We start from the raw sequence: 13,583 nt of genomic DNA, 5'->3' as shown, positions 1-13,583 counted from the left end.
GTGTAGGCACTGCTGATGGTAGTAACACACGTTTGTGCTGAACTGCACACCCAAGAGATTCTTTTAAGCTGGGAAGGGTGTCAAAACAATCCAAATCGAAGTGTTCAGAGCACAGGACGGATGTTGGTGAGGGCTCCCACTTGTCACGAGTGCGCCTGACTTGCCTCACCCACTTCGCATGCAGCTCAGGATCTCTGGGAAACTTGAATAAACTTACCCCATCCTTGTAGGTTTTGGAGCAAAAGACGGCAACACAACGCGAAGGCATAATAACTAACATTATATATATATATATATATACATATATATATATATATATATATATATATATATATATATATATATATATAAATAAAATGTATAATAATAATAATACTAATAATGACAAACTGAACACCTGTCGCATCAACAACAAACTGGTAAGTTAGGAGGAAGGTTCTTTCGCTGACGTCATATAGCTCCTCCTCCTCTTTCGTCTCCTGGGTGCTGCAGCCCCGTCAAATTTGCCCAAATAGCCGCGTTTTTTATCATAACTTGTAAAATAGGCGCCTTCGTGAATTAATATATGGATCATCGGGAATTACTTTTTATGCTATAAAACATCGCCAAAGATGTCAAAAACGTGTCATCAGCACTTTAAAGTAATGATGGATGCCGCTTCTCTTTACTTAGTTGATTGTTTCTTGACATAATATGGATTACTACAGCTGTGGAATAGGGCTATTTACTGTGTTTTTATTTACTGTTTGATCTCAAACGCATTAAGAAGGCAAGAAATTGCACTAATTAACTTTTGACGAGGCACCTGTTAATTGAAAAGCATTCCAGGTGACTACCTCGTGAAGCTGGTTAAGATAATGCCGATAGTGTGCAAAGCGTCTTAAAGGTAAATGCTAGCTACTTTGAAGAATCTAAAATACAAAATATATTTTGTTTTTAACACTTTTTATATGTTCTATATGTTATTTCATAGTTTTGATGTCTTCAGTGTTGTTCTACAAATGTAGAAAATAATCAAACTACAGAAAAGCCTACAAATGAGGTGTGTCCAAACTTTCGACTGATACTAGATACATACAGTATACACACACGTACAAAATGTGTTCAATTATGTAATCAGACTCAGAAACAAACTCACTTCTAGTGTAGCAAATTAGTTTCATACATCACATAATGGGGAAGACATTTCACAGACAGATTTGAAACTCATAGCTTATAGGAAATTAGGGCTAGAAATCTGGCAAACTGATTTCAGTGGTCGTTTCATTCATAAATCACAGCTCCTAAGCGACTTTTACAAAATCTCAAACATACAATTAAAAACAAGTGAGTTTCTGGGAGAAAAATAAAGGAGTGCTTTTATAATAAAGCAAAAATCAGTGTGCAAATAGCCACCGAGATACAGTAATTCAGATAAATAGAACAACACGTGCTACTTTTATTGGACATATGTAATATAAGTAAATAATATATAAATGTATCGTATGGAATTATATACATTATGGGTGATACAGATGGGTGATAAATTCAAGGAGTAAAACACTAAAGTGTCCTAACAAGCTGTGAAAGTAAAAATTTAGGACAAATTTCAACAAAATGTGAGTCAGTCATCGCATGGTAGATGAATCACCCACAAATTTCCTGACCACTTCACATCCATACATATTTGTTTAAAAAACAAGATCAACTGTGAGTTACTGCTCACTTACGTATACCCCCCGCGCTTGCTTATATCAGAATGCATGCAATCGAAGGAACAGGACACTTCTTATGAATGTTGAATTCAACAAATAATGAACCCTGAAACAAGTAAGTAAAGAGCCGTGTCTCTCCCCAGGGTTTTCAAATAGCATCCTGGTAAACTGTCATTTTGAAATAGCATTTTGCTTCTTGAAATAGCGTCAAAATCCATGCTATACGTTTCATAAATACATTCAGTCGGTAAACAGGAAGTCAATCTGCGACAGACCTGAAAACAGTATACACAGTATAGAACCCCAAGCTGAAGCTCGATACCTAAGATAAAGTAGTTGTGATGTGTAGTTGCTGAGAAAAGTGTTACGAAAATTTTGTAAACTCCACGCTATATATGTTTTGTAAATACATCAGTTGGTAAACAGGAAGTTGATGTACCGTACAACAGACCTGAAAACGGTATACACAGCATAGAACCCCAAGCTGAAGCTCAATACCAAATATCAAGCAGTTATGATTTGTAGTTGCTGAGAAAAGTGTTACGAAATTTTTGTAAATCCACCCAATATGTTTCGTTAATACATTCAGTCGGTAAACAGGAAGTTGATGTGCGACAGACCTGAAAATGGTACACACGGTATAGAACCCCAAGCTGAAGCTCGGTACCAAATATCAAGCAATTGCGATTTGTAGTTGCTGAGAAAAGTGTTAGGAAAATTTTGTAAATCCAGACTATATGTTTCGTAAATACATTCAGTTGGTAAACAGGAAGTCGATGTGCGACAGACCTGAAAACGGTATACACAGTATAGAACACCAAACTAGAGCCCTGCACTCCCACGGGAGTCCCGCGGAACCCGCCGCAAAGCAGTGCGGCGCGGGACAAATTTTGAAAGCTCATTGCGGGCGCGGGCGTGACCGGAAGTGCACATATGCGCGCACGGGCGGGAGCGGGAGTGCACATATGCGGCGCGGGCGGGAGCGGTGATAAGCTGCAGTCCCGCTAACTAAAAACGTGTTTGAAATAAAATTTATAAATTATTAATTTATGTCTATCATATATAATTTGTGCTGGATATTTTATTTGGCATTAATAAAAACATTTTAAGATGCCTAAATTTGCAGAGAGAGTCAGATTGCTAGATTGAGTGAGGAATGGCATCTTAAATTTGCCACTGATCACCCTAACAGGAAAGCCTTTGATCACTCTAATGACTCGCAGTTCACACCTAGCTAGCAAGAGAACCATGAGTGAAGTGATTTACTGCTTGCGTTAGTCTACAACTCTAATCAGAGAGACAGGTTACACAGTGACGGTAGGCTTGACTCAATGCTATCCCAGAAATCCTTCCTGTAATATGCAAATTTGGCTGTCCAATCAGAGGCGGCCAAATTTGCATATTACAGGAAGGATTTCTGGGATAGCATTGAGTCAAGCCTACCGTCACTGTGTAACCTGTCTCTCTGATTAGAGTTGTAGACTAACTCAAGCAGTAAATCAATTCACTTCTCTTACTAGCTCTGCTTTGCAATAAAAATAAAAAAAAAACAATATTGGTACAAAGCAAGCCCATTCACTTTTTTATGCTGATCAGAGAATTACAATGGTTTCTCATGTGATAAAAATGTGCGATTCGCGATTAAATATTTTAATCGCTTGACAGCACTAATTATTATTATTAGAGACACTACATGCTGAATTCAGAAACAAGATAAATAATAACAAACGTGAACGTGAGTTGTAGATATTTATGCTCAAATCCACTCAAAGTAGGGGGCGGGGCACCATCATGCTGTGTCAAGACAAGAACTTTCCTGAGAAATAACGCGAACATCTGCATCATGTGGGATTTGCGGGCGGGGGCGGGACAAAATATGGCAGGCGCGGGCGGGACTGAAAATCGTAATTTTTTTGTGGGCGCGGGTGGGAGCGGGAGCGGGACTGAAAATCATAATTCTTTGCGGGCGCAGGCGGGACTGCACAATGCGGGCGCGGGCGGGACTGAAAAATCCGACCCGCGCAGACCTCTACCCCAAACTGAATTTTGGTACCAAGTAGCTATGATTTGTGGTTGCTGAGAAAAAGGGTGTTTCGGACGGACAGAAATACAGACGGACAGAGGTAAACCAGTATACCCCCCTCCTTTGGAGCAGGGGCATAATAAAAACTAAACTCATAAGTTCGTTTTGTGTTTTTATGTTCATAATACGGCATGTTATGAAGTGTTCATTTTAACCAACAAAATCAGTCATTTGGAATCTGACAAAAGAATGAGCATTAAACACTGCGATACACTGGAACTCAAGACAATGCACATTTAACAATTAAAAAAACCAAACAAACAGAGGTTTAGTATTAAAATAGAGATTCTATTACCCAGTAAATTTAACAGTAGAACACCAACTGAGACTTTATCTTATAACAAGCAAGCCAACAAGTCAGTTTATTAATCAGTATGGTGTTATTTGCATATAACTTTGTATTAGTTACTAATGCATGCTTCATTCTAAGGATGTACATTTATCTGTTGAAATGGAAACCGTGTTTGGTGGTTTTGATTCAAAACAGTCTTAAAGTAGCTAACGGTGAGTGAGCGAGGGGTGGCTTATTTGTGATAAGGTAGCACTTTCCAGCTGTTGTAAACATCTTGAGGTTTTGTGTAATTAGGTGACAAACCTGATATGGCTGTAGCAATATAACATTACATGTAATCTCATGGTTTTGAACAGTTTAGCAGCCACAAATGGACACTGCTGTGCTAGAAAATGGCTTGGAACATTATTATTATTATTGTTGTGGCTACTGCCTCATATAGCCACTATGTCATCGTGTAACAATCACGCACTGCGCATGCGCATACAGGTATTCGTATTAAAATGGCCAGTGAGTGTATACAATTTGGTTCACCATTCAAAATAAATGGACTAGACTAAAGAAATCGCTTTCAGACATCTCATCTTATCTCATTATCTCTAGCCGCTTTATCCTGCTCTACAGGGTTGCAGGCAAGCTGGAGCCTATCCCAACTGACTACGGGCGAGAGGCGGGGTACACCCTGGACAAGTCGCCAGGTCATCACAGGGCTGACACATAGACACAGACAACCATACACACTCACACTCACACTTACAGTGGTGCTTGAAAGTTTGTGAACCCTTTAGAATTTTCTATATTTCTGCATAAATATGACCTAAAACGTCATCAGATTTTCACACAAGTCCTAAAAGTAGATAAAGAGAACCCAGTTAAACAAATGAGATAAAAATATTATACTTGGTCATTTATTTATTGAGGAAAATGAACCAATATTACATATCTGCGAGTGGCAAAAGTATGTGAACCTCTAGGATTAACAGTTAATTTGAAGGTGAAATGGGTGGGCACCCTGTTTTATTTAAAGAACAGGGATCTATCAAAGTCTGATCTTCACAACACATGTTTGTGGAAGCGTATCATGGCACAAACAAAGGAGATTTCTGAGGACCTCAGAAAAAGCGTTGTTGATGCTCATCAGGCTGGAAAAGGTTACAAAACCATCTCTAAAGAGTTTGGACTCCACCAATCCACAGTCAGACAGATTGTGTACAAATGGAGGAAATTCAAGTCCATTGTTACCCTCCCCAGGAGTGGTCGACCAACAAAGATCACTCCAAGAGCAAGGCGTGTAATAGTTGGTGAGGTCACAAAGAACCCCAGGGTAACTTCTAAGCAACTGAAGGCCTCTCTCACATTAACATTAGCCAATGTTCATGAGTCCACCATCAGCAGAACACTGAACAGCAATGGTGTGCATGGTAGGGTTGCAAGGAGAAAGCCACTGCTCTCCAAAAAAACCATTGCTGCTTGTCTGAAGTTTGCTAAAGATCACATGGACAAGCCAGAAGGCTATTGGAAAAATGTTTTCTGGATGGATGAGACCAAAATAGAACTTTTGGGTTTAAATGAGAAGTGTTATGTTTGGAGAAAGAAAAACACTGCATTCCAGCATAAGAACCTTATCCCATCTGTGAAACATGGTGATGGTAGTATCATGGTTTGGGCCTGTTTTGCTGCATCTGGGCCAGGACGGCTTGCCATCATTGATGGAACAATGAATTCTGAATTATACCAGCAAATTCTAAAGGAAAATGTCAGGACATCTGTCCATGAACTGAATCTCAAGAGAAGGTGGGTCATGCAGCAAGACAACGACCCTAAGCACACAAGTCGTTCTACCAAAGAATGGTTAAAGAAGAATAAAGCTAATGTTTTGAAATGGCCAAGTCAAAGTCCTGACCTTAATCCAATTGAAATGTTGTGGAAGGACCTGAAGCGAGCAGTTCATGTGAGAAAACCCACCAACATCCCAGAGTTGAAGCTGTTCTGCATGGAGGAATGGGCTAAAAGTCCTCCAAGCCAGTGTGCAGGACTGATCAACAGTTACCGGAAATGTTTAGTTGCAGTTATTGCTGCACAAGGGGGTCACACCAGATACTGAAAGCAAAGGTTCACATACTTTTGCCACTCACAGATATGTAATATTGGATCATTTTCCTCAATAAATAAATGACCAAGTATAATATTTTTGTCTGATTTGTTTAACTGGGTTCTCTTTATCTACTTTTAGGACTTGTGTGAAAATCTGATGTTTTAGGTCATATTTATGCAGAAATATAGAAAATTCTAAAGGGTTCACAAACTTTCAAGCACCACTGTACGGTCAATTTAGAGTCACCAGTTAACCTAACCTGCATGTCTTTGGACTGTGGGGGAAACCGGAGCACTCAGAGGAAACCCACGCGGACACGGGGAGAACATGCAAACACCGCACAGAAAGGCCCTCGTCGGCCACGGGGCTCGAAACCGGACCTTCTTGCTGTGAGGCGACAGCGCTAACCACTACGCCACCATGCCACCTGCTTTCAGACATGTTTATGCGTATTACAGAGGGAAAGTGTGTTCCTATTTTTAAATATACTCCAGGCCGTCCCCCTTTCCTCGCCTTCTTCGGCCAGTGGTCCCACGCGTGATGTAGATGTGATGCACTTCCAAGTTGTTACAGGAAGTTGTCAAAAAGAGTATCGAGACCACTGAGCTCTAGCGCCAGGCCATTTCTGGGAAATAAGAGTTTGGGTCATGGTGACAGCGTGTGTATGTCGGCCTCGGTTTGGAGGTTTCAGTTTCGAAAACTACTTCTGTGATATTTAAATTATTCATTTTTGGATTACGCTTCATTTTTGTGGCTACTGTCTCATAGAGTAAATATATATGCTATATTTACTGTATGGACATGGCAGCAGAAAATAATTTTATTTACTGCTCTCCAAAAAGAACATGGCTACTCGTCTACAGTTTGCTGAAGATCATTGGACAAGCCAGAAGGCTATTAGAAAAATGTTTTGTGGACAGATGAGACCAAAATAGAACTTTTTGGTTTAAATGAGAAGTGTTATGTTTGAAGAAAGGAAAACATTGCATTCCAGCATAAGAACCTTATCCCATCCCATTGCTATGGCAAAGGTTCACATACTTTTGCCACTCACAGATATGTAATTTTGGATAATTTTCCTCAATAAATAAATGACCAAATATAATATTTATGTCTCATTTGTTTAACTGGGTTCTCTTTATCTACTTTTAGGACTTCTGTGAAAATCTGATGTTGTTTTTGGTCATATTTATGCAGAAATATAGAAAATTCTAAAGGGTTCACAAACTTTCAAGCACCACTGTATAAGCAGTAGCCACATGTACCCACAGGGTACCTATTATTATTTCTTAAAAAGCTTAAACCTGTCCTTGAACCATTGTCCTCTTGAGATATGTTCCATGATCTTGCAAGTGGGTTTTTCATAAGCGGAACAGCGCTGATGTGAAATAAAGGGACAAACTGAATCATCAACTTCCTTGTTCACCTTTTTAACTGCAAAAGATAAATATATAAACTCCACAAACTCATTCACCACTAAATTATTTCATTTGTTTTAGTCCTTTACTTTCCACTCACAAGCTGGCATTATGTGTATGAGCATACCTAACTCGTTTGAGGATTATTAATGTTTGGAATAAACCCGTGTGCAGTTCAACAGAATAATGACAATAACAATTATTCGCCTCAGGCTCAGTGCATATCGCTGAATAATAATCTCAACTTCATCTCGGTTATTACTCACCGATATTCACCGAGCCTGAGGCGAATAATTGTTTTATTATAAAAACAATGGTGATTATTTAAAAAAAAAAAAGTTAAAATCGTATTAAATCAATTCTTTCAAACTTCAAAAGCAGCATACAAATGTAATAAAGGCGCAGGGCAGACTTCTCACTTATCTAAACAGAGTCACACAAAATACTTTGTTTTGAAATAGATAAAATAAATCACAGTACCATCTTACCTTTGAATAGTTTTAGACCAAACTTCGTAGCATCTTTAGTGCTTTTAAGAACAGCATTTTCGTTCATAATTTGTAATTCTTCCTCACTTACAGGGACAAAGCGATTGGCCGCCATTTTGCCGAGTCGCTTGAGGTGATTATCGAGAATTAGCATAAATACAGAGGTGATTAAAGGAAATTCACGAGCACTGATTGGTCGAGAAATTCAGACTATTTCTCGATAATTACCTCAAGCGACTCGGCAAAATGGCGGCCAATCGCTGTCACCAGAAGTGAGGAAGAATTACAAATTATGAAAGAAAATGCTGTTCCTAAAAGCACTAAAGATGCTACGAAGTTCAGTCTAAAACTATTCAAAGGTAAGGTGGAATTGTGATTTATTTTATCGATTTCAAAACTAAAGTATTTTATGTGACTCGGCGTAGATAACGATGAGTCTGTGCCGTGCCCTTATTACATTTGCATGCCACTTTTGAAGATTGAAATAAATGATTTTTTAAAAATAATCACCTATGTATTTAGACTAAAACAGTTATCGACCTCAGGCTCAGTGAATATTGCTGAATAATAACCTTGACTTTGCCAAGGTTATTATTTAAATAATATTGGCTGGCTTTGAGTGGTATATCAGATATACTCCATTCAGCTACCAAGATACTGAAGAGTTCAATATCATGCTAGCTGAATAGAATATATCTGATAGACCACTAAAAAAAGCCAGCCCATATTATTATTATTATTCATACAGTGGTGCTTGAATGTTTGTGAACCCTTTAGAATTTTCTATATTTCTGCATAAATATGACCTAAAACATCATCAGATTTTCACACAAGTCCTAAAAGTAGATGAAGAGAACCCAGTTAAACAAATGAGAAAAATATTATACTTGGTCATTTATTTATTGAGGAAAATGAGCCAATATTACATATCTGTGAGTGACAAAAGTATGTGAACCTTTGCTTTCAGTATCTGGTGTGACCCCCTTGTGCAGCAATAACTGCAACTAAACGTTTCCGGTAACTGTTGATCAGTCCTGCACACCGGCTTGGAGGGATTTTAGCCCATTCCTCCGTACAGAACAGCTTCAACTCTGGGATGTTGGTGGGTTTCCTCACATGAACTGCTCGCTTCAGGTCCTTCCACAACATTTCGATTGGATTAAGGTCAGGACTTTGACTTGGCCATTCCAAAACATTAACTTTATTCTTCTTTAACCATTCTTTGGTAAAACGACTTGTGTGCTTAGGGTCGTTGTCTTGCTGCATGACCCACCTTCTCTTGAGATTCAGTTCATGGACAGATGTCCTGACATTTTCCTTTAGAATTCGCTGCTATAATTCAGAATTCATTGTTCCATCAATGATGGCAAGCCGTTCTGCAGCAAAACAGGCCCAAACCATGATACTACCACCACCACCATGTTTCACAAATGGGATAAGGTTCTTATGCTGGAATGCAGTGTTTTCCTTTCTCCAAACATAACGCTTCTCATTTAAACCAAAAAGTTCTATTTTGGTCTCATCCATCCAGAAAACATTTTTCCAATAGCCTTCTGGCTTGTCCACGTGATCTTTAGCAAACTGCAGACGAGCAGCAATGTTCTTTTTGGAGAGCAGTGGCTTTCTCCTTGCAACCCTGCCATGCACACCATTGCTGTTCAGTATTCTCCTGATCATGGACTCATGAACATTAGCCAATGTGAGAGAGGCCTTCAGTTGCTTAGAAGTTATCCTGAGGTCCTTTATAACCTCGCCGACTATTACACACCTTGCTCTTGGAGTGATCTTTGTTGGTCGACCACTCCCAGGGAGGGTAACAATGGTCTTGAATTTCCTCCGTTTGTACACAATCTGTCTGACTGTGGATTGGAGGAGTCCAAACTCTTTAGAGATGGTTCTGTAACCTTTTCCAGCCTGATGAGCATCAACAACGCTTTTTCTGAGGTTCTCAGAAATCTCCTTTGTTCGTGCCATGATACACTTCCACAAACATGCGTTGTGAAGATCAGACTTTGATAGATCCCTGTTCTTTAAATAAAACCGGGTGCCCACTCACACCTGATTGTCATCCCATTGATTGAAAACACCTGACTCTAATTTCACCTTCAAATTAACTGCAAATCCTAGAGGTTCACATACTTTTGCCACTCACAGATATGTTACATTGGATTATTTTCCTCAACAAATAAATGACCGAGTATAATATTTTTTGTCTCACTTGTTTCACTGGGTTCTCTTTATCTACTTTTAGGACTTGGGTGAAAATCTGATGATGTTTTAGGTCATCATTATGCAGAAATATAGAAAATTCTAAAGGGTTCACAAACTTTCAAGCACCACTGAAGGTGCATTTGAATTAGTTTAGTGCCTGAAAGACTCCAGAGGGTTTAATGAGCGCATACCTGTGTGTAATCCAAACTGTCTGTAAAACAGCCAGGTAATAAGTGGAAGCTAACCCTGGTGATGTCCCTGGCATGGCGTCTCACTTCTTCAGCAGCATTTTCAGGTTAAGTTGTAAATAAACTACACTGAGATGCAAACTATAGACACACAAACCATCCACATTCCTCCCAGGAAGTAAGTTGAGCTGGTTGAGAAAATGAATAAGATTATTTGTTAAGTGAAACCAAAAGGATGGCGCTTGTGTGGGTGATAAATTATCTCACTGTGCTGACCAAGACATCATGAGTCTGTGTTTTTTAGCATGTTAGCTAACTAGCTAGCTGCTATAACTGGTGCCTGCAGTTTATTTACTATAAACATTCTTAGCAAACGCAACTATGACATGACGAGCTAGCTAGAAATACCTACTAACAAGCTGCACTTTTCTCCTATACTATACTGTAGCGTAAAATGAAACTAGCTGACTCTGGACTCATTAGTTAGTTTTAGCGGCACAGATACAAAACAATGAGTCAGCAAATTCAACTCGCTTGGAGTTTTGATTGACAGCTACAGCTGAATCCGTTAAAGCGCTTGATCCCGCCCACTTATTCAACGCATTCTCAAAGCCACTTTTATTATTATTTTTATTATTATTATTATTATTATTATTAGCAGTAGTAGTAGTAAAAAAAATCCGCTACTAATAAATATTGCTTTTTATTTCGTGTTGATAAACAACGAACGGGCTTACGTAAAAAACATGCGACGCAGAAAAACCCAATGGAATTCTGGGAAATGGTGTTCTTACATCATACTTAAAGCTCATAGGAAACGGTTTTCATTTAATGCACATTTGAAACTTTATATGTTAAAAAAAAAACCTCTGTAATTTTGTTCTGGTCCCAAGAAGTATTGTTAATAAGTAATAATTAAAATAAGTAAGCGCGGGGGGGCGGCACGGTGGTGTAGTGGTTAGCGCTGTCGCCTCACAGCAAGAAGGTCCAGGTTCGAGCCCCGTGGCCGGCGAGGGCCTTTCTGTGTGGAGTTTGCATGTTCTCCCCGTGTCCGCGTGGGTTTCCTCCGGGTGCTCCGGTTTCCCCCACAGTCCAAAGACATGCAGGTTAGGTTAACTGGGGACTCTAAATTGACCGTAGGTGTGAATGTGAGTGTGAATGGTTGTCTGTGTCTATGTGTCAGCCCTGTGATGACCTGGCAACTTGTCCAGGGTGTACCCCGCCTTTCGCCCGTAGTCAGCTGGGATAGGCTCCAGCTTGCCTGCGACCCTGTAGAACAGGATAAAGCGCCTAGAGATAATGAGATGAGAAGTAAGCGCGGATCGTGGCGAATTTCTGTCGGCTATTTCCGTGACCGCTCGGTGCGTGACGTCATTTAAGCCAAACAAACCGCTTGAGTTGAGTCCACTTCCGGTCGCGAAGACGGTGGCTTAAGGAAGGAGAACAAAATTCTGCTTGTTTTTTTAAGCTAGAAAAATACCGTGTTAAGCTTAACACCGTCGACCAACTGAACATTGATGGTGCAGTAACTGATGACCCAAAATGCACCTCTAAATTTTGTTCCACGTTTTACCAGAACTCATATACGGTGGTGTAGTGGTTAGCGCTGTTGCCTCACAGCAAGAAGGTCCGGGTTCGAGCCCCGTGGCTGGCGAGGGCCTTTCTGTGCGGAGTTTGCATGTTCTCCCCGTGTCCGTGTGGGTTTCCTCCGGGTGCTCTGGTTTCCCCCACAGTCCAAAGACATGCAGGTTAGGTTAACTGGTGACTCTAAATTGACCGTAGGTGTGAATGTGAAGGTGTGTGAATGGTTGTCTGTGTCTGTGTCAGCCCTGTGATGACCTGGCGACTTGTCCAGGGTGTACCCCGCCTTTCGCCCGTAGTCAGCTGGGATAGGCTCCAGCTTGCCTGCGACCCTGTAGAAGGATAAAGCGGCTACAGATAATGAGATGAGATGAGATGAGATCCCCCAGCTGAATGAGTCAGACAGAGATATTTGTGATTCTCCCTTATCTCTTACGGAGGTCAGTAGTTGCATAAGCCTTCTTAAAGACAATAAATCACCTGGAACTGACGGTTTAATGCTGGAATTTTACAAAACTTTTTCTTTGCAGTTGGCTCCTTTCTTATTACAAGTATTTAATGAAAGTATTTCAGGCAACACTCTACCATGGAGCATGACTCAGGGGTTAATAACTCTTATACCAAAACCTCGTAAAGACCTGCTTTTTATTGATAACTGGCATCCTATCTGCTTGTTGAACAATGACTATAAAATACATAAATGTTATTTACCAGCTGGGAGGTCCATATCGTGAAATACCGTGACCAAGGTCTTGAAAGTACTGAGCGAGGTCCTCTGGGCCGAGGTCAGTATTCAAGGCCGAGGTCACGGTATTTCACCATACGGACCGACCTTAAGCTGGTAAATAATATATTTATTTTTTTCTTTACCAAATTCTAACAGAAAACGAGAGCGCCCAAAAGGGAAAACCGAGCCAAGCCGCCATTTTGAATCCTCATTCACGGCTGTAATGCTAATTGCTTCCTCCTCGGTATACAAGTGCACTTCCATGGCAGGAAAAAAAAAATTACATTTTGCCGCCTATGTAGTCACCTATTTATACAAAATTGAGTCATTCAGGATTCAGCTATGTTTTTGCTCGGCGTTAGCAAGTTAGAGGTTTTTAGTTTTCTCCTGAAATGTTTTATTTTATTTTGTCCTCCTCAGGGTAGTAAAACTCGCTTTCGCTGTGAACACTGTCGTTACCTCTATTCGTGATGTAAAATTAATGCTATTTTGAATCCTCATTCATGGCTGTAATGCAAATTGCTTCCTCCTCGTATACAAGAAAGAAAGCACAATTTTATTCATCACACACTTGTGAAATTTCCTCTCTGCATTTAACCCATCTGCAGCAGTGAACACACACACACACACACATACCCAGAGCAGTGGGCAGCCATACTAACAGCGCCCAGGGAGCAGTTGGGAGCTAGGTGCCTCGCTCAAGGGCACCTCAGCCCAAGGCGGTCCCATATTACTGCGGGGGAAATCGGAGCACCCAGAGGAAACCCACGCAGACACGGGGAGAACATGCAAACTCCACACAGAAA

At 40.2% G+C, this 13,583-nt stretch overlaps 1 protein-coding gene across 1 annotated transcript in view; it reads right to left on the bottom strand.

Moving 5' to 3' along the window:
• Nucleotides 1-10,993, bottom strand: part of entpd5b (ectonucleoside triphosphate diphosphohydrolase 5b) — a 37,074-nt gene extending 26,081 nt beyond the window's left edge. Inside the window, exon 1 of the mRNA XM_060917784.1 lies at nucleotides 10,473-10,993. The gene's annotated coding sequence lies outside the window, so the exon portion shown is untranslated. The remainder of the gene's footprint in view (nucleotides 1-10,472) is intronic.
• Between the last annotated feature and the right edge of the window lie 2,590 nt (nucleotides 10,994-13,583).

Source organism: Neoarius graeffei, chromosome 3, assembly GCF_027579695.1.
Source record: "Neoarius graeffei isolate fNeoGra1 chromosome 3, fNeoGra1.pri, whole genome shotgun sequence".
In the NCBI taxonomy this organism is placed as follows: Eukaryota; Metazoa; Chordata; class Actinopteri; order Siluriformes; family Ariidae; genus Neoarius; species Neoarius graeffei.
The sequence above is the reverse complement of the archived record's forward strand: the minus strand, read 5'-3'. Positions and strand labels throughout refer to the sequence as shown.